The following is a 19,656-nucleotide window of genomic DNA, read 5'->3' as shown; positions in this document are numbered from 1 at the left end:
CAATTCCAGCTCCGGCCTCCCTTTGTGGAGTTTGCATGTTCTCCCCTGCTCCACTTAGTCCAGGGGGCGTTGACTCAGTGCAGAGGGCGTTGACGTAGCAAAAGCCCGCCGCACAGTGTTTATAAGGAAGTGCGTCTGGCGACATAATGCCACCTGCCGAAACAAGCCAGACCTCACTCACGCTCGCTTGTCGAAGTTCGTGTCAATGCATACTTCGTGTTCGTGCCTTGCCTTCCTTGCCAATTATGGAGCAGAGATGCAAATCATCCACCGTGTGGGACCATTTTGATGTCTTGGAGAATAAGGTATTATTTATTTATTCAAATCGCCTTCTGTCGCCGAGTGCCTCTCGGCGAGAGGCACTCACCGAGTGCCTCTCAGATTATTGACGTGTTGTACCATTCTAATCCATATACATTTCAAGGTAACTCTTAGTTACTTCTTATTCACATTTCATTACAGGTGAAATGTCGAATTTGCCGGGTCGAATTGTCATACACCCTTCAGAAGCACCTCCACCATGCTGAGGCATTATATTATAATATATATATTATTATTATAAGCATGAGAATGAAGTTCGCGATACACCCAGTATTACGCCAGGTATACAAACGTTCACTCATCTTTTCATGGTTGGTATGTTGATGATTAATTGGCAATCAGTAATTATGATTGGCTGACTCTCCACTCCATGTTTGACAATCAAGCTTCCAGGAAGCAGCTGCTCGATCAGGCACTGCTGAAATTCATTGTCAAGGACTGCCAGCCCCTCAGCATTGTGGAGAGTGAAGGGTTCAAGGAGCTGACTCAGGTCCTTGAACCCTCATATGTTTTGCCGACGAGAAAGGTCTGTGTTATAGTTCCATAAAGTAGTGGATGAATCCCATATAATGTTTGCTTTTGGTTTAATTTTCAGACCATCAAGAAAATGGTGGCCGAAAAATATAAGGAGGAACGGGAAAAAGTGAAAATGGAAGTACAGCAAGCTGTGGCAGTGAGTATAACGACTGACATGTGGACCTCTGTGGACATGGAGGCCTACTTGGCACTCACCTGTCACTACATTAATGCAAATATGCAGTTGTGCTCATCAGTGTTGGGAGTACAATATTTTCCACAAAATCACACTGCTGACAATTTGGCCCAGGTCAAAAGGGGCATGATGGAGGACTGGGCCATAACCAACAAAGTAAAGTGTCTTATGACTGACGCAGCACCGAACATGATCGCATCCACTAGACACCTCCAATTACGCCACTCAATTTGCATTGCACATAGTCTTAATTCATTACTTCACAAAAGATCTGCGATCCCTAGGCTCAAAGGTGCGCATCAAACCGTCGCCAATTCCTAATGGATCGCAGTGAAGTCCGTAAGGGAGCCTCCACGCCGAATTGACGGGAATTTCCATCACTGGTGAGTTGGTGCGAAGTGGTAATGACCTTCGGGTCAGCAAAATCCCGCGGGACCGCGTCCGGCGGTATACAAATCCACCGCAGTCGTGGCGTTAAGCGCCTAGCAAGGCGGCGGACCAGATCCCCAAGCCGACCATCCCCATGGGTTATGAAGGAATGCCCACCCTTCAAAATAAAACACCGGGCCTGGCGCACCCACGGTCCAACCTCGGGTGCTGCAGACCACCTGGACCACCACCGTCGGCCACCGCGCTGCCGTGGACCCTGGCCACGGGGTCGAAGTGCGGGGGCAGGGTTGCGACCCGTCCCCCTCCTTCACGCTACATAGTCCCCAGGATGGCGATTCTCCCCCTCCCCCTCCTGCCCCCTCAACCCGTTTACCACTTCTCCTGAACCCCTTAACCTCAAGATGTCCGGCGGCGATGGCGCGGGGCGTCGGGGACAGGCTCAGATGAGGGCCCACGTCCTAGTTCCACAACCACACGTCGGCGGCCGTGGCACGATGGTCGCTCCCCTTGCGAACTGGTGATGGTGCAGGGGAGAGGCAGCGACCAGGGTGGCGGAGCAGGACTCTTTAGTCGTAGCGCTGCTCCCCTCAATCCGAGGAAGGGCCAATAAAAGGCGGCCTAAACACGCCCATCACCCCCACCGATCGGCTGGAGACCCGCCTCCAGCAGATTCATCCTTCATGCGGGCGAAACAAATACAAATACAATAACCGGACTGCTTTCCTGGAAATCGGCGCTTGGAATGTACGAACCCTGATGGACAATGCAAGAGCAAAGAGACCGGAGCGCAGGACTGCCCTCATCGCCCTTGAGATTCAGAAGCTCGGCCTGGACATTGTGGCCCTCTCCGAGACCCGTCTCCCTGGTGCCGGGTAGATCGAGGAGCCTCGGCACGGGTACACCTTCTTCTGGAGCGGACGAGCTGTGGAGGAGAGAAGAATTCACGGTGTAGGGTTCTGCGTTAAGTCACGTATGGTTAGGGATCTCAACATCATCCTGAGAGACTCATGTCCATCACCCTACCTCTGTGTCAATCCCAATCCCAATCCCTTGTGATCATCAGCGCCTATCCACCTACCCTGGACGGCTCGGAGGAGGAGAAGGAGTCCTTCTATGCCGCGCTGCGTGGCCTGATCCTCCGCGTCAACCCCCGGGATAAGCTCTTGTTTCTGGGGGATTTCAACGCGCGGGTGGGCCGGAACCATCAGCTTTGGGGAAGCTGATGGTTCTGGGTAAGGAAGGCGTTGGCAACTGCAACCAAAATGGAGAACTACTCCTTGGTCTCTGCGCAGAGACGGAGATGGTAATAACCAACATACTGTTTCGGATGGCCAACAAGCACAAGACCACCTGGCAACATCCAAGATCCGGCCACTGGCACCTGATCGATTACGTCCTTACCCGCATCTGCGACCGAGCGGACGTCATGGTCACGAGGGCAATCCGCTCCATGGATGACGGATGGTCCGATCACAGGCTGGTAGCCTCAAGACTTAGGCTGAAGATCGCGCCTGCGAAAAGAAGAAAGAAGATCCCCAAGAGGATACGTTTCAATGTTGGGCTGCTGATGAATCCCGAAGTCCTCGAACAGTACCAGACGTCCCTCGCGGACAAACTGGACACTCAACCTCGGACCCTTCCTGCCACTGTCCACTCAGACTGGGAGCACTTGAAAACTGTGCTCACCAAATCTGCGGAAGAGGTCCTCGGTATCCAGAGGAGGAGAAATCCTGATTGGTTTGCCCAAAACCTGGAAGAAATTGAGCCACTGATTTCAAGAAAGAGAGAGGCTCGCATTGCATGGCAGAACTGTGTTTCCTCCAAGAGATTGGAAGAAGTCTCCCGGGGGGCTAAGAGTGAAGCACAGAGAGAGATCCGGAGGATCCAAAATCAATTAATATCCCTCATCCGGATGTTTCACGACGGCATTAAGGGTTGCGTCCTGACTCAGGGCGAAATGACTCCCCCATTCCCGGTTCGGACCGGTGTCAAACAGGGCTGCACGGGGGCGCCAACGTTGTTCTGCCTCTACATCGCCGCGCTCATCCACCACGTCACCCCTGTCCAGGAGCACGGAATCAGTCTATGCTACCAAACTGAAGAGTCGCTCTTCAACCTCAGCCGTTTGAGGAGCAAGCGGGGGACCATGGTCACGACCGTCAGCGAACTCCAGTACACTGATGACAATGCTGAGGTCTCCAACTCCTCCGGGGGCCTCCAGCTCATCGCGGACGGCTTCGCCGCGGCGTACAGGACCTTTGGCCTCTCCGTCAACACCAAAAAGACAAAGACCCTCCACCTGAACCATCATCCACCCCAAATCACCATAGACAAAGAACCCATCGAGCAGGTCTCGGCGTTCCCTTACCTGGGTAGCATTATCCAGCAGGACGCCGGCCTCACGGAGGACCTCACTCACCGTATCCAGGCAGCCCACACAGCCTTTGGACGCCTCGGTCGTCGGGTCTTCAAGAATCACGCCATTTCCACCAACACGAAGATCATGGTGTATAAGTCTGTCGTACTCCCGACCCTTCTCTATGGCGCCGAATGTTGGACCCTCTATCGGATCAGCATCAAGAGGCTCGAGAGGTTCCACCAAGGACGACTCCGATCTCTCCTCAACGTTTCCTGGGAGGAGAGATTGACTAATAATCGACTAAGATCCTCACCCGGGCTGGCCTCACGAGTATCGAGGCCATGATCACCTTGGCCCAACTGCGATGGGCCGGCCACGTGCAGCGGATGAGCGACGACCGTCTCCCGAAGCAGCTCCTCTACGCGGAGTTGCTGGAGGGCAACCGTCCCCGCGGTGCCCCGAAGAGACGATTCAAAGACCAGCTATAGGGTCATCTTCAGCGGTGCCGGATTCCCCCGGCACAGTGGGCTGACCTGGCCGCGGATCGGGCGGGCGTGGGGCTGTGCGGGGCGGGGTCCGGGTCTTCGAGACTCGGTGCTCAGCCCACCTGCTGCCGACACTGGAACATTACACATGTTGCTCACCTGTTAACCGTCAATCAAATACCACACATCTTTCTCATACCTACACATCGTCACATATCAGAATCAGAATCAAATTTATTGACCAAGTGTTTAAAACACACACAAGGAATTTACTTCACCAGCTACGACCCGTTCAGACAAACATAAACAGAACAATGTCCAAAAGGGGGAGATAGAACGGCAAGCCTGGCGGTTCGCTGTTAAGCGCACCGATACCTTAGATGTGAAAAGAAAACACGAGGTTAGACTATATCTACGACAAACTCTGGTGGTTGTAAAATATTCCAATGTGTTGTTGCTTGGCTTTCAACAGTCGATCAAAAGTAGACACGCACTATCACAAATTTCCAGATGAGACCAGTCCGGTGGCAGCCGTGGCATCACCAAAGCCTTGTTTTCTGAGCTACCAGTAGTCACGAAGGAAGTGTCGGTCATTCACATACAGGCCAGCCAGGGAACTAACTGGCAAAACGAGCAGTTTAAATCTTGTTCTAACTTACCAAGTCCTATCCCTTGTTCTCTACATATTTCTCATATCAAATCATGACACAAGAATGTTATTTACAAACAAAATGATGCTAAAGTAGAAACAAATCAAACAAAATTCGCTCCTCTGATCACAAGTATATTCTTGGCTTGTGAACTATTTCAAATATGCATGCTATATACAAAAACAAACGAGCAAAAATCCTTTACACACATGTACTCCTACCAAAGCACTACACTATAACATTCATTCATCTTCCGTACCGCTTGATCCTCACTAGGGTCGCGGGGGGTGCTGGAGCCCATCCCAGCTGTCTCCGGGCAGTAGGCGGGGGACACCCTGTATCGCTTGCCAGCCAATCGTAGGGCACACAGAAACTAACAACCATTCGCACTCACACTCACACCTAGGGACAATTTAGAGTGTTCAATCAGCCTGCTGCGCATGTTTTTTGGAATGTGGGAGGAAACCGGAGCACCCGGAGAAAACCCACGCATGCCCGGGGAGAACATGCAAACTCGACACAGGGAGGCCGGAGCTGGAATCGAACCCGGTACCTCTGCACTGTGAAGCCGACGTGCTAACCACTGGACTACCGGGCCGCCCTACACTATAACAATCACATATAATGTGTTTGTATGTGTGTGTGTATATATATATATATATATATATATATATATATATATATATATATATATATAGAGAGAGAGAGAGAGAGAGAGAGAGAGAGAGAGAGAGAGAGAGAGAGAGAGAGAGAGAGAGAGAGAGAGAGAGAGAGAGAGAGAGAGAGAGAGAGAGAGAGAGAGAGAGAGAGAGAGAGAGAGAGAGAGAGAGAGAGAGAGAGAGAGAGAGAGAGAGAGAGAGAGAGAGAGAGAGAGAGAGAGATATGGCAACCGGTTCAGGGTGTATCCCGCCTACGACCCGAAGATGGCTGGGACAGGCTCCAGTACCCCCCACGATGGATGGATATATGGCATATACAGGGCTGGACTGCAGGCAGGCCAGTCGAGTACCCTCACTCTAGACCCCTTTATGACGATGAAGAAATATGTATCTAATTCTCCCTTGCTCGGATATGGGTCACCTGGGCCACCCTTTAGGGCCAGGCCTGGAGGTGGAACTCATGCTGTTGAACGTCTTTGGACACCATGTTCAAAGATAAGGGTGCTCGACCGAGCAGACCCAAATGTTGTGTGAGGGTTTGCTCCAACCGCATGGCATTAGCCCCTGGCAGAAAGAGTTTCAATTCCCACCCCCGGCAGAACCGTGCCCACGTCCCATTGGAGGTGGAGGACATTGAGTCAGAATGAAACCTGTTTCACGCCTCCATTGTTGAGGCAACTGATCGGTTAGTTGGTCGGTGCCCGTCGTGGCAGCAATCGTCTAAGCCACTGGAAACCGGTGTTAAAGGATGCTGTCAAGCTGAAGAAAGAGTCCTATTGGCGCTTTTTGGCCTGTGGGACTCCAGAGGTAGCTGACAGGTACTGGCTAGCCGAGCGGAATGCAGATTTGACAGTTGCTGAGGCAAAAACGCTGAGCGTGAGTTTAGAGAGGCTATGGAAAATGACTTCCAGACAGCCTTGGCTAAATTCTAGTCTACCATCCGGCATCTCACGGGGTGGATCCAGTGCACCATTAACACTGTGTATAGTGGAGATGGGGTGCTGCTGACCTGGACTTGGGGTGTTCATCGGGAGAATACTTTGAAGACCTCCTTAATTGCACCGTCATGCCGTTATATATGTATTTTTTTCCTTTTCATGTATATTTCTTGGTCTCACTGACTGTCCACTTGTGACAAAAAAAGTTGTATTCCTATTTTTTTAACATTATTTTAAAAGTATATTAAAAAGAGCATGAATCTCAGGCACCTTTGCATGGTCTGTCTGCTGCACTGGTGCCCAGGTGCTTTAAACATATTTGTTTATATGTTTAAAGCTTTATATCCTTTTGTTAAGGTTGGCCAGGATTCACCTTTGCTAAGGTTGGCTTAAAGATTGCATTTAGGGATCTTTCTCAGTATTTGTAGAATTCTAAGAATCCTGAAATCCAAGTACTTCTGAGTCATCTCGATGGGATAGGATAGAAAAAGGAGATTTCTTTGACAAAAACAAGAATCCGAAGAAGCCCAAAGTGCCTCAAAATGAAGAAGTAACCATAATCAACAGGAAATTCCCCCAAACAATAGGAAGCTACCCAGAAATGCCCCTAAATCAAGAAGTGCCCCAAAGTCAACAGAGAGGGACCCAGAAGTGCCTTAAAATCAACAGGAAGCGACTCAGAATTGCTTTTTAATTTTTTTTTCAAATTAAAAACTACAATTAAAATTACATTTTATTCAAGTGGGTCCAACTTCAAGCTGTTCAGCTCATTCTTGTTACAATTTTTTGTCAAAATTACAAAATACAGACTTAAACTTAAGATGTTCTGTTTGTACCTTTTTGTGTTTATACTAATACTCTATTATGAATACCAAGCAGTTGTGGTAAACATCAGCTTGTTTACTTTACACATTAGGTATATTAAACATAAGTGAGAGTAGAAGTTTTGGTCAGAGACACTCAAGGTGGAAGGGATTAGTTAAGTGAGACTGGATTCAAATTTTGCAAGGATTATAAACCTGCAAATCCTCGCCCCCTTTTTAAGTGACAGCATGTTGGCTCAGCAGACTTAAGGCACCAGTAAACAGTATATCTCTGCTATCTTGTCAGGTAATTTGATAATTCAACCTTGTTTCACATGGGCAGATTCACTATCAAAAATCTGTATCGATTCACTACCTCAATTTCACTTCTGTAAAAATACACTTTACTTCAGTCAGCAGAAAATAATTCAGAAGTCTCTGTTATTACAAGGCCTGCTGTTCTTTAAATCGCGAAATGAAATCCATTTTTTGGTCTGATGATTCCTCTCAGCAATGTTCAACATGGTCATAGAGAATGAGAAAATAGCCATCTGTTCACCTTTGTTTCTGACCTGCCTCCAGCCACCAACACACACACACACACACGCACACGCACACGCACACGCACACACACACACACACACACACACAAAGAATGACAGGTGACAAAAATCTGCTCAAAAGGGTAAAATGGAAAAAAAAATCATTTGGTCAGGGAAAGAGGCATGAGGTGCAGGTCTTTCATCGATGTCAGTAATGTGTTTTTTTTTCCCCATACAAACACACTGTTCACACATAACTTGATAAGGCCAATGCAAATGTGTGTGCGAATGAGCACTTATGTGGCAAACGTGGCCACACAAAGACTAGCCTACAATTGAAATCCAGATCCTGTTTATATCATGGAGGAGCTAACTGATCAAATTAGTAAAATGTCAAAATACCAAGCTTGCATCTTACAAGTATGTTTCTGTCATGTGAGGAGCGGAATTGGGACCCAGAAGCATGCGTGACACAGAAGTTGAAAAGTAACTACGGATAGCAGGGATGGATGCAGAAGACATGAAAGAGAGTTGACATACTGACATATAAATCAGCATGTATTGTATTGTATTGTATGTCACCGAGTAAACCAAGTTTATATACTGAAAACCATCAGACCATTAAGACTAATAAAGAATAGAATAAAGGTAATATCATACAGGCCCACAGCAACAACATGGGACTGATACATCAAGGTAAAAACAGTCACAACAATCTCAGATGTTTCCAGGTGATTCCACTTGCCAATAGGACAGAACAACCTCACAGCACTTTCTACATATAAAGACACAATAGATGTTTGTAAAATGTTAATATTTTGTGTTTGTAAGGAATTGTTGATGATTCATCCTAAATAATATATGAAGTTTGGCTAACGCCCATGCAGCTCAACATAAAAACAGGTGTAACTTCGTTTTGGTTCAGGGGCAAGTCTAGTCGAGCATGTTTGGCCCACGAAAAGCATCTCACTGGGCATTTTGGTGCACAGAGCTGCTGTGCCTCAGATGAACCTGATAATTTGGGAACAGAAAGTAGTTCGGGATAGCCCACGCTCAGCATAGAAACGCATGCATTGACACTTTTGTGCCTGGGCAAGTCAAATATAACAACGTGGGACAGTCCCGCTGAATCATTGAAGAAATTATAATCATTTTCATCTCAATAGGCATATCCCTGACTGCATGGCATAATTGTTGGGGGAGTCACACACATGGACATATTGTCCATGTTACATGCACAGCCAAATTACATCATTCCTAAGATGAGATCTTGCAGTTGATGTTCCAATGTCATGCACAGACCCTGGTGGGTGCATCTCTGTTTCCCCAATGTGAAGTTGGCATGCGCTCGAACCACCTTGATTTAATGCAATGCCACAACTGGCCAAAAAAGTCGAAATTTCATCTCACAACACCGCATAAGTGCATGGATGCCCGGCCCCACCGTTTTGCCCAATTCTACACACAGAGTCCAGCAAATTTCCAAAAGAAAGAAAACTCCGCCCATGAACGCAGTTAGACTTCTGCAGGAAAAGAAAATACCCGTATTTTCACGACTAGAAGGCGCCATTAAAAGTCTTAAATTTTCTCCAAAATGGACAGGACGCCTTATGGTGCGGAGCGTCCTTTGTATGCACTGAGTTCCAAAATCTGACTGACAGCCGACACGCTGTTTATATAGAGAAAAGGCGGAAGTGACTGTGGCCAGGCATGCGGGAAAGAAGTCGGCCAATCAGGGAAGGGTGGGCGTGTATATATACATATATGGAGAGGGAGAGAGAGAGAGAGAGAGGGAGAGAGAGGACAGGCAAGCTAGTCCGCCAATGGTGAAGGGTGGGCGTGTAAGTGGACGCCTCAAGCCAGTACCAACACTTGTATAGAGTGTGGCAATGTGCATTGTTGCAAAACAACTCCGGTTTTGGTTTCTAAGAACCCCTGAAAATAAATTCGACAAAAAGACAGGCCTACGAAGCTCAGTTCAAACTTAAAGCCACCGGTTATGCTTTTGGCATGCGTGCCCATCTCACAGCAGCGGTGAAAAAAACAAGTCAAGCAAATGAACTCTGAGCTTGACTAAAGAACTCCAACCGCTGGACATTGGCATCAACCGGGCGTTCAAAGTAAAGTTGCAAACGGCATGGGAACAATGGATGATCGATGGCAAACACAACTTTACAAAGAGTGAGAGGCAGCGCTGGGCGAGTTACGCCACAATACGCAACAACGAGAGGCAACGCGGCGTTTTTGATGGATTACGGTACTTGCACAATTGTTCAATTCTTTCTACACACACACGCGCTGCCACCATGTTTTGCTCTGTTCTTTACTTTCAAATGTGGGAAAGCTTCACACGAGAGAATTGTTGACTTTGCTGTTGCTGCTCCTTCTTTTCGCTCGGCAATGCGTAGCAACTCACACTAGCATGTGTTGCGTTCAATGACAACTGGGATGTGCAGTCCTCTGCTTCTGATACAGAGGATGAGGACTTTGATGGATTTCTGGGTGATGATTGATCGAAAAACGTGACAACATTGTACGATGGCTAAATACACCCGAACTCAGTTCTGCTTCGTTGCCTTTTTAAAAACGTGTTTTTAGCTTGTATCTGTATGTCTCGGCATGCTACCGTATGCTTCAAGCTAACGTGTTAGCGTGCGCGCATGCATGCCGTATGTTTAAGCTGGCGTATGTTTTACCACTGTAAAACTGCGGCCATTGGTACAGTGCGGTCTATGTGTAAAATACAGAAATGTCACCCATTAATGAGACTGCGCCCAACCGTACGGTGCGTCGAATAGTCGTGAAAATACGACCTGCACAGAATTTTTATTGTACTTCATTCCAAAGACATGAGTCTCAGATCCACCCCCCATTCCCCGCCCTCCCACAAAAAAAAATAAAGGACACCTTTGAAAAGTAATAAATATTGTTCAGTACGGGCTGCACCAAAACAGAATTGATGATTCATTTTGCCATGTTTAATATTAAGAAATTCCTCAACTTGTTCAGTGGCTGCCCTGTGTCAACCCATTGGAGCAATCTCTTTTGTAAAAGAAACAGTTCCTCGAGGCAAGCTGAATACTGCTCTCATTGTACAAATGATGAGAATAAAACTGTCACGTGAGACATCAGGCCATGCCAAATCCCATGATAAAATAAATTGATAAAGATATCCCCCATAGCAATTGACAAGATCAAAGACCCATCTAAAACATAGTCACAACATAAACCTTGTTTCATTCATTCATTCATTCTTTTGTCCCTTTGAAACATTTCCCCTCATGAAATCACGGCATCCTGTAACCTATCCTACCCAATAAACGAGCAACCATTCACACTCACATTTACACCAAAGGACAGTTTACAGGGTGTTCATAAAGTCTGGGTGGATAAGAGATTTTACTTTTTTATTTATTTATCTTATTTTTCCTCTCCAGAATGAAGATGGCTCTGTCTAAAGAACAAAGTACAATTCCGTACTCTTAAGTGGATGGTCTTATCGCAAAATTGCGGAAGCATTTAACCTTTGATGTTCTTATTGGCAACCTATTTTATTTACTGCCGTTGGTAAATTGGTTAAGAACTTAAAAAAAAAAAACAGGAAACCGCTCTTCCATCGAGTTCACCTGAATTTTACAAAGTGCCTCAAATTATGCATTGAAAATGATGGAAATCATGTTGAAAACAAACAAATTAACACGTAAATTAAATTGTTTTATTTTCAGAAGTATGTGTTGTTTACCATGTATCCAGACTTTATGGACACCATGCAGAGTTTTCAGTGAAGTCAGCATGCAGGATTTTGGAATGTGGGAGGAAACTGGTGTTGGTGATGTTACGCACGAAGCAGGAAAGGGGAACTGCTTCTACGTAACAGAGAAAACAAGAATAAGTGGATCCCCGAAAGAGCAGACACTGACAAGGACTTCGTCAAAACAAAAATATTTATTACAAACAAAACCCTGTCAAATAAACAACAGAAAGCGCTGGTAAAAACGAGAACCAGGAAATAAGGAAACACGACAACAGAAAACGCTTGCAAAAAACGGCAAGGAAAATATGTTAAAACGAGTACTAATTCACGTATGCTAATATAATGATTCCCTTGGGACAACGAAAATATAACCAACAGCGAATGGTGTCGAACGATATTTACAATCACAGGCAACAGCAGTGGCACAGCATGCAATACTCCGCTGGAGCACCTAGCTATAGTAGGTGCAATCATCGACAAATAGGCAGCAGGTGTGCAGGAGGCAAAAATGAACGTCTGCCACCTGCTGCCGAATACGGAACATGACAACTGGAGTGCGCAGAGAAAACCCAGACAACAACTGGGAGAACATGCAAACTCCAAATAGGAAGGCTCACTCTGTGGGTCAAATGGTGGGTCAATTTTGTCACTCAACTGTTGGATCAACACTGTTGAGTCAGAGAATGGTTCAGTTTAGCAAAACATTGGATAAAAAAAATTGACTAAATTAATTAAGGATCTGTTGGGCAAAAAAATACTCTGCCCACAAAACAAAATGTATTGTTTCCTTAATTGACTACTACAGAGGCATTTGATCATCAACATAGGTTTACAGGTACACTGCTTTTTGGGTTGCATTTTGGAAGTTGCCATGTTGTCCCTTGCTTTTCTTTTAACTAAAGTGATTGGTGGTTACTGTGGCGCCCAGATAGAACAAAAAGTGTGTGAGTAGTTCGGAAATATGTACTGATGCCATCGAATTGGTAGTTAATGCCAATATTTCATTTGTGAAAAAGTGTGATGCTAGTTGTAGCTTGATTCATCTCAATCCCAAAATGAAATGCGGGGAATCTGACTTGAATAGATTCATTCTTTTTAAGGTGTTTATTTGTATTGGGTGTAAAGGTAGGGAGTGGAGAGGCCAGTGAGTGAATTCACAAGTGCTACAATGTGCCCAAGTGATTCTGCCAGGTACAGCAAGATGTGTTGGATGAAATAGAATGGACAATCCAACCGACAATCTGCTCATTGCAACAAGCATAATTGTTCTTACCTTAACTATACATTGCGTATTGTCTGTCTCATCTTCTCTCTTCCCCTCCGTGAGTCGTCACCTTAAGCACATCTACAAACAAACCTTCTCAGCCTGTAGGCACACACAATGAATAAAGGATCAGTTTTTGAAAAAATATATAATCAAACTCCGTGAGCCGTCACCTTACCGTGGTGGAGGGGTTTGTGTGTCCCAATGATCCTAGGAGCTAAGTTGTCTGGGGCTTTATGCCCCAGGCAGAGTCACCCATGGCAAACAGGTTCGAGGTGAAGGGCCAGACAAAGCACGGCTCAAAGACCCCTTATTATGAGTAAAATATATGGACCAAGGTTTCCCTTGCCCGGACGCGGGTCACCGGGGCCCCCCTCTGGAGCCAGGCCTGGAGGTGGGGCTCGTTGGCAAGCGCCTGGTGGCCGGGCCTACACCCATGGGGCCCGGCCGGGCACAGCCCGAAGAGGCAACGTGGGTCCCCCTTCCCATGGGCTCAGCACCCATGAGAGGGGCCAAAGGGGTCGGGTGCAATATGAGCTGGGCGGTAACCAAAGTCGGGGACCCTGGCGGTCCGATCCTCGGCTACAGAAGCTAGCTCTTGGGACATGGAATGTCACCTCTCTGGCAGGGAAGGAGCCCGAGCTGGTGTGTGAGGCAGAGAATTTCCGACTGAATATAGTCGGACTTGCCTCCACACACAGCCTGGGTTCTGGTACCAGTTCTCTCGAGAGGGGTTGGACTCTCTCCCACACTGGAGTTGCTCACGGTGAGAGGCGCAGAGCAGATGTGGGCATACTCATTGCCCCCCGTCTCAGTGCCTGTACATTGGGGTTCACACCGGTAGACGAGAGGGTTGCCTCCCTCCGCCTTCGGGTGGGTGGACGGGTCCTGACTGTTGTTTGTGCATATGCACCAAACAGCAGCTCACCCACCCTTTTTGGAGTCCTTGGAGGATGTGCTGGAGAGTACTCCAGCTGGGACTTCCTTGTTCTCCTGGGGGACTTCAATGCTCACGTGGGCAATGACAGTGAGACCTGGAGGGGCGTGATTGGGAGGAACGGTGTTTTGTTATTGGACTTCTATGCTCATCACGGATTGTCCATAACAAACACCTTGTCAAACATAAGGGTGTCCATATGTGAAATTGGCACCAGGACACCCTAGGCCGTAGGTCGATGATCGACTTTGTAGTTGTATCATCGGATTAGCGGACGCATGTTCTGGACACTCGGGTGAAGAGAGGGGCAGAGCTGTCAATTGATCACCACCTGGTGGGAGAAGGCTCCGATGGTGGGGGAAGATGCCGGTCCGTCCTGGCAGACCCAAACGTATTGTGAGGGTTTGTTGGGAGCGTCTGGCGGAATCCCCTGTCAGAAGGAGTTTCAACTCCCACCTCCGACAGAGCATTTCCCATGTTCCAGGGGAGGCGGGGGACATTGAGCCCGAGTGGACCATGTTCCGTGCCTCTATTGTTAAGGCGGCCAATCTGAGTTGTGGCTGTAAGGTGGTTGGTGCCCGTTGTGGCGGCAACCCCCGTACTCGCTGGTGGACACCAGCAGTAAGGGATGCCGTCAAGCTGAAGAAGGAGTCCTACAGAGCCTATATGGCCTGTGGGACCCCAGAGGCAGCTGACGGGTATCGACTGGCCAAGCGGAACGCAGCTTCGGTGGTCACCGAGGCAAAAACCCGAGCGTGGGAAGAGTTTGGTGAGGCCTTGGAAGCCGACTTCTGGATGGCTTCGAGAAAATTCTGGTCCACCATCCGCCGTCTCAGGAGGGGGAAGCAGTGCACCACTAACACTGTGTACAGTGGGGATGGGGCGCTGCCGACTTCGACTCGGGACGTTGTGAACCGGTGGGCAGAGTACTTCGAAGACCTCCTCAACTCCACCAACACGTCTTCCTTGGAGGAAGTGGAGCCTGGGGACTCTGAGGTGGGCTCTCCTATCTCTGTGGCTGAAGTCACCGATGTGGTTAAAAAGCTCCTCGGTGGCAAAGCCCCAGGGGTGGATGAGATCCGCTCGGAGTTCATCAAGGCTCTGGATGTTGTGGGGCTGTCCGGGTTGACACGCCTCTGCAGCATCGCGTGGTCAACAGGGAGAGTGCCTCTGGATTGGCAGACCGGGGTGGTAGTCCCTCTTTTTAAAAAGGGGGACCGGAGGGTGTGTTCCAACTACAGAGGGATCACACTCCTCAGCCTCCCTGGTAAGGTCTATTCAGGGGTGCTGGAGTGGAACAGTGGACCAGCTCTACATCCTTAGCAGGGTCCTCGAGGGTATGTGGGAATTTGCCCAACCAGTCTACATGTGTTTTGTGGACTTGGAGAAGGCGTTTGACCGTGTCCCTCGGGGAGTTCTGTGGGGGGTGCTTCGAGGGTATGGGGTACCGAACCCCCTGATACGGGCTGTTCGGTCACTATACCACCGATGTCAGAGTTTGTTTCGCATTTCCAGTGGGGGTAGGACTCCGCCAAGGCTGCCCTTTGTCACCGATTCTGTTCATAACCTTTATGGACAGAATTTCTAGGCGCAGCCGAAGCGTTGAGGGGGTCCGTTTTGGGGGCCTCAGTATTGCATCCCTGCTTTTTGCAGACCGTTGTATCGGTCGGATGTGGTGAAGAAGGAGCTGAGCCAAAGGGCGAAGCTCTCAATTTACCGGTCGATCTATGTTCCAACCCTCATCTATGGTCACGAGCTATGGGTCGTGACCGAAAGAACGAGATCCCGGTTACAAGTGGCCGAAATGAGTTTTCTCTGCAGGGTGTCCGGGCTCTCACTTAGAGATAAGATGAGAAGCTCAGTCATCCGGGAGGGGCTCAGAGTCGAGCCGCTTCTCCTCCACATCAAGAGGAGCCAGATGAGGTGGCTTGGGCATCTGATTCGGATACCTCCTGAGCGCCTCCCCGATGAGGTGTTCCGGTCATGTCCCACCGGGAGGAGACCCCGAGGAAGACCCAGGACACGCTGGAGAGACTATGTCACCCAGCTTGCCTGGGAACGACTCGGGATCCCCCGGGGAGAGCTGGAAAAAGTAGCTAGGGAGCTAAAGCTGTTACCCCGCGACCCGGCTAAGCGGTAGATGATGGATGGATGGATGGATCTTCTCTCTTCACAAAATCAGGTATAACTGCAGAGCAAATCTTGAATACGGTCTGTCGAGTGACAAAAAAAGAAAAAATCCATGCTTTTAACTAAAATGTGTCATTGACGGTCAAAGCATAATGAGTTTACATTTTAAGGAATATGTTTGACAAAGTAAATTTTGTCTTCTTTGTGCCATATACACATCTCTTTCTTATGCAGCATATTTCTAACACATTTCCTCAAGCTGGAAAACGTGTTCTCTGTGAAGCTCCACACATGACCAGAAAGGAGATTATGGGCAAACCTTTGACTGACATTGATTTACTCTCAGTGGGTATGCACATGGCACATATCTCTTGAACTAGTTAGAAACATTGGAGCTCTGTATTTTGTGGGTGGGTGGGTTTAGGAGAATTAGAGTCCTTTTTCGCCATTCTCGTATGCCACACAAAAATGTCCATCCTCAAGTTCTGAAGGTGTCCCATCACAGTGCATTTGAAGCTGGAAGATCTATTTATAATAATAAAATCATACGTAACATTAAAAAATACATTTAAAATGTATTCAGTTATACTTGTTAGCGGGAAAGGTAGTAAGTAGTAGATAATATTTTTTAACCCATTCTTAAAAGTACAGTGTGTAGAGGTGTGTTACGTTTTCGGACAAGCCGAATTAAGTTTGGACCCCAAAGTGTAGACGTCAACAAGGTCTCCATTGCAAAAATATGTTTTTAATACAAAAATCGCCACGACTAAGATGTAACATAAAGTGCGGGTCAAAACAAGGACCAGAGGGCACAAAAAACGAACAACAAAAAGCTCTTGCACAAAAGGCAAGGGAGGAAAATAACGACCGCGAAGACAAACAAAAACAATGTATCAAAATACACGCAAGCGAAAGCCAAATCACAAAATAAAATCCAATACTTACAAAACCATTGGTACCGAGAGTTCAAAAGCGAAACACGACGAGATCTATAGCAAGAATAGTCTATGAGCATGGAAACAGCAAGGCATAAACAATACTCCGACAACCAGAAGACAGATTGCGGTGCTTAAATACACAGTTCCATAATTGACAGATTGGCAGCAGGTGTGCAGCCGGCAAGTCCGCTGGGTCTGCCACCTGCTGGCCAGGCCCAGAACAGGAACATGACAAGGCGGCATGGTGGAAGACTGCTTAGCCCGTCTGCCTCACACTGCAGAGGTCCAGGGTACAATTCCAGGCTCCAGCCTTCCTGTGTGTAGTTTGTAGTTTTCTTGCTGCGCCTGGTATGGTTTTCTGTGGGTACTCTGGCTTCTTCCCACATTTAAAAAACATGCATGGTGTCATGTTTCTGTTTGTTTTGGTTTCAGTTCTTGCGGGAGCACAGTGGATTCCCTCCAGCACCACACCAGCCAGGTATTTTCATCAGTAGACTTAAAAAGGACTTCACGAGCAGTTGGGTTGTTCGCTTTGTTTACACTTTAAACTCCACATGTTGAATTTTCTTGATGTTTTCATTCATGATTTTATAGTTCATCATCGTTTTGTTCGCATAAATTGGATTCCTTGTCATTTTGTCGCAAGTGATTTTCCGTTTATTATTATCTTGGCGGTTGCAAGCAATATGTTATTTCATTTATGCTGGCTCTTCGTCGCCGGCGACTTTTGTGGTACCTTGTCAGTCTTAGGTTTTTCTGAAATGAATTTCTTGTTCAAACTTTATCCTAGTCTATGTTTGTGGGATCCCGACCTTATTGGTTCACACCCGAACAAAACAGACCATGGATCCTGTAGATTCGGATAAAATAATGAAAGTTTTGGCCAGCCAAGGAAGTCTAGTGGCACAGCAGGTGACTCCGCTTGCGGAGCACCAAGACACAGTCGCCCCATCAACATGGAATCATGAAACCGTTTTCTATGTGCAAAATGCAAATATTTACTGAAATAACAAATTTGATTTTCAATTTCACATGAACATTTTTCACTTGGAGCAGTTATTCACACATAATCTCTCACACAATATTACTGTCCATCAACAACAGTGAAAAAAATATTTTGTCACACAACAGCTGCTTTAACAGCTCTTTTTATGGAATCAAAACAGAGCAATATAACATTATAAAGTGCACATCTAAGGTAAACTAGAAGTCAGCCTATAGTGGATTTAAGTCATGGTTGCATACTTCGTTTTTCTCAAGTTTGCTTTAAACACAGCAGCCAGGCTATGTTGATTCTGTTGGTCCTTCTTGTGCGGAAGTCTCTTTACGGTTTTGTGTAGACATAATTTCGGATGACTACACTTGGTTCGATGACAACACTGGAGACGTTTTATTTTCGCTAGGTCGCTACCACTGCAGTGCACCGTCACTGTCAGACAAACACAGAGAAGATCCACCCGCTCTATTTAGATGGACACGGAACACTGTAACCTTCCACACAAAATAGTTCCAAACAAGTAACAATCGCGTCAGTGGCATACATCGTATACCTGTATGATACAGGTAACTTTGGTCTTGTCAGTGGAGCAATCTGGCAACTTTTTAAAAGTAAACTTTCATTCATAAACTCTTTAAGTATCCGTTTTCAGTGTCTCGCGCTGCCGTGGCTGGCAAAACAGACATGGGTGTGGACTTCTGCAGCGCGCTTGTCGTTTTGTTGCTGGTGTATTTATAGAGCAACGTAACATCCACTTGTGACGTATGCCGCATTAATCTCATGAGAAAATATTTAATCCCATTAATATTCATATAAATTAATACCAATAAAAACGCGCTAAACTGACAGCTCTAATAAAATTACTCGTCTCACCCCCTCTCGGGTGGTGTCGGTCCCTCATTCAGCTCGGGTCCTCTACCAGAGGCCAGGAAGCTTGAGGGTTTTGCGCAGTATCCTTGCTGTTCCCAGCACTGCACATTTCTTGACTGAGATGTCCGATGTTGTTCCCGGGATGTGTTGCAACCACTCATCTAGTTTGGGGGTCCCTGCCCCGAGTGCTCCGAATACCACAGGCACGACTGTCACCTTTACCTTTCAGGCTCTCTCCAGCTCCTCTCTGAGCCCTTGATATTTCTCGAGTTTCTCGTGTTCCTTCTTTCTGATGTTTCCATCACTTGGGACCGCTACATCCAATACACCGGCTTTCCTCTGCCCTTTATCTATGATCACGATATCTGGTGGGTTCGCCTTTACGATCTTGTCAGTCTGGATCTGGACGTCCCACAGGATCTTCGCTCTGTCATTCTCCACCACCTTCGGAGGTGTTTCCCATTTTGACCTTGGGGTTTCCAGTCCATACTCCGCACAGATGTTTCGGTAGACTATGCCAGCCACCTGATTATGGCATTCCATATAGGCTTTCCCTGCCAGCATCTTACACTGTGCAGTTATGTGTTGGATCGTCCCAGGTGGCTCTTTGCACAACCTACACCTTGGGTCTTGTCTGGTGTGGTATATCTGGGTCTCAATGGCTCTGGTGCTCAGGGCCTGCTCCTGAGCAGCCAGGATGAGTGCCTATGTGCTGTCTTTCAGGCCAGCCCCCTCTCGCCACTGATAGGACTTCTTGAGATCGGCCACTTCAGTTATGGTCCGGTGGTACATCCCGTGTAGGGGCTTGTCCTCCCATGATGGTCACTCTTCCAGCGCCTCATCTTCTGTTCCCCATTGTCTGAGACACTCTCTGAGTACGTTATCCGTTGGAGCATTCTCCTTGATG

Source organism: Hippocampus zosterae, chromosome 1 (genome assembly GCF_025434085.1).
Source record: "Hippocampus zosterae strain Florida chromosome 1, ASM2543408v3, whole genome shotgun sequence".
NCBI classification, from domain to species: Eukaryota; Metazoa; Chordata; class Actinopteri; order Syngnathiformes; family Syngnathidae; genus Hippocampus; species Hippocampus zosterae.
The sequence above is the reverse complement of the archived record's forward strand: the minus strand, read 5'-3'. Positions refer to the sequence as shown.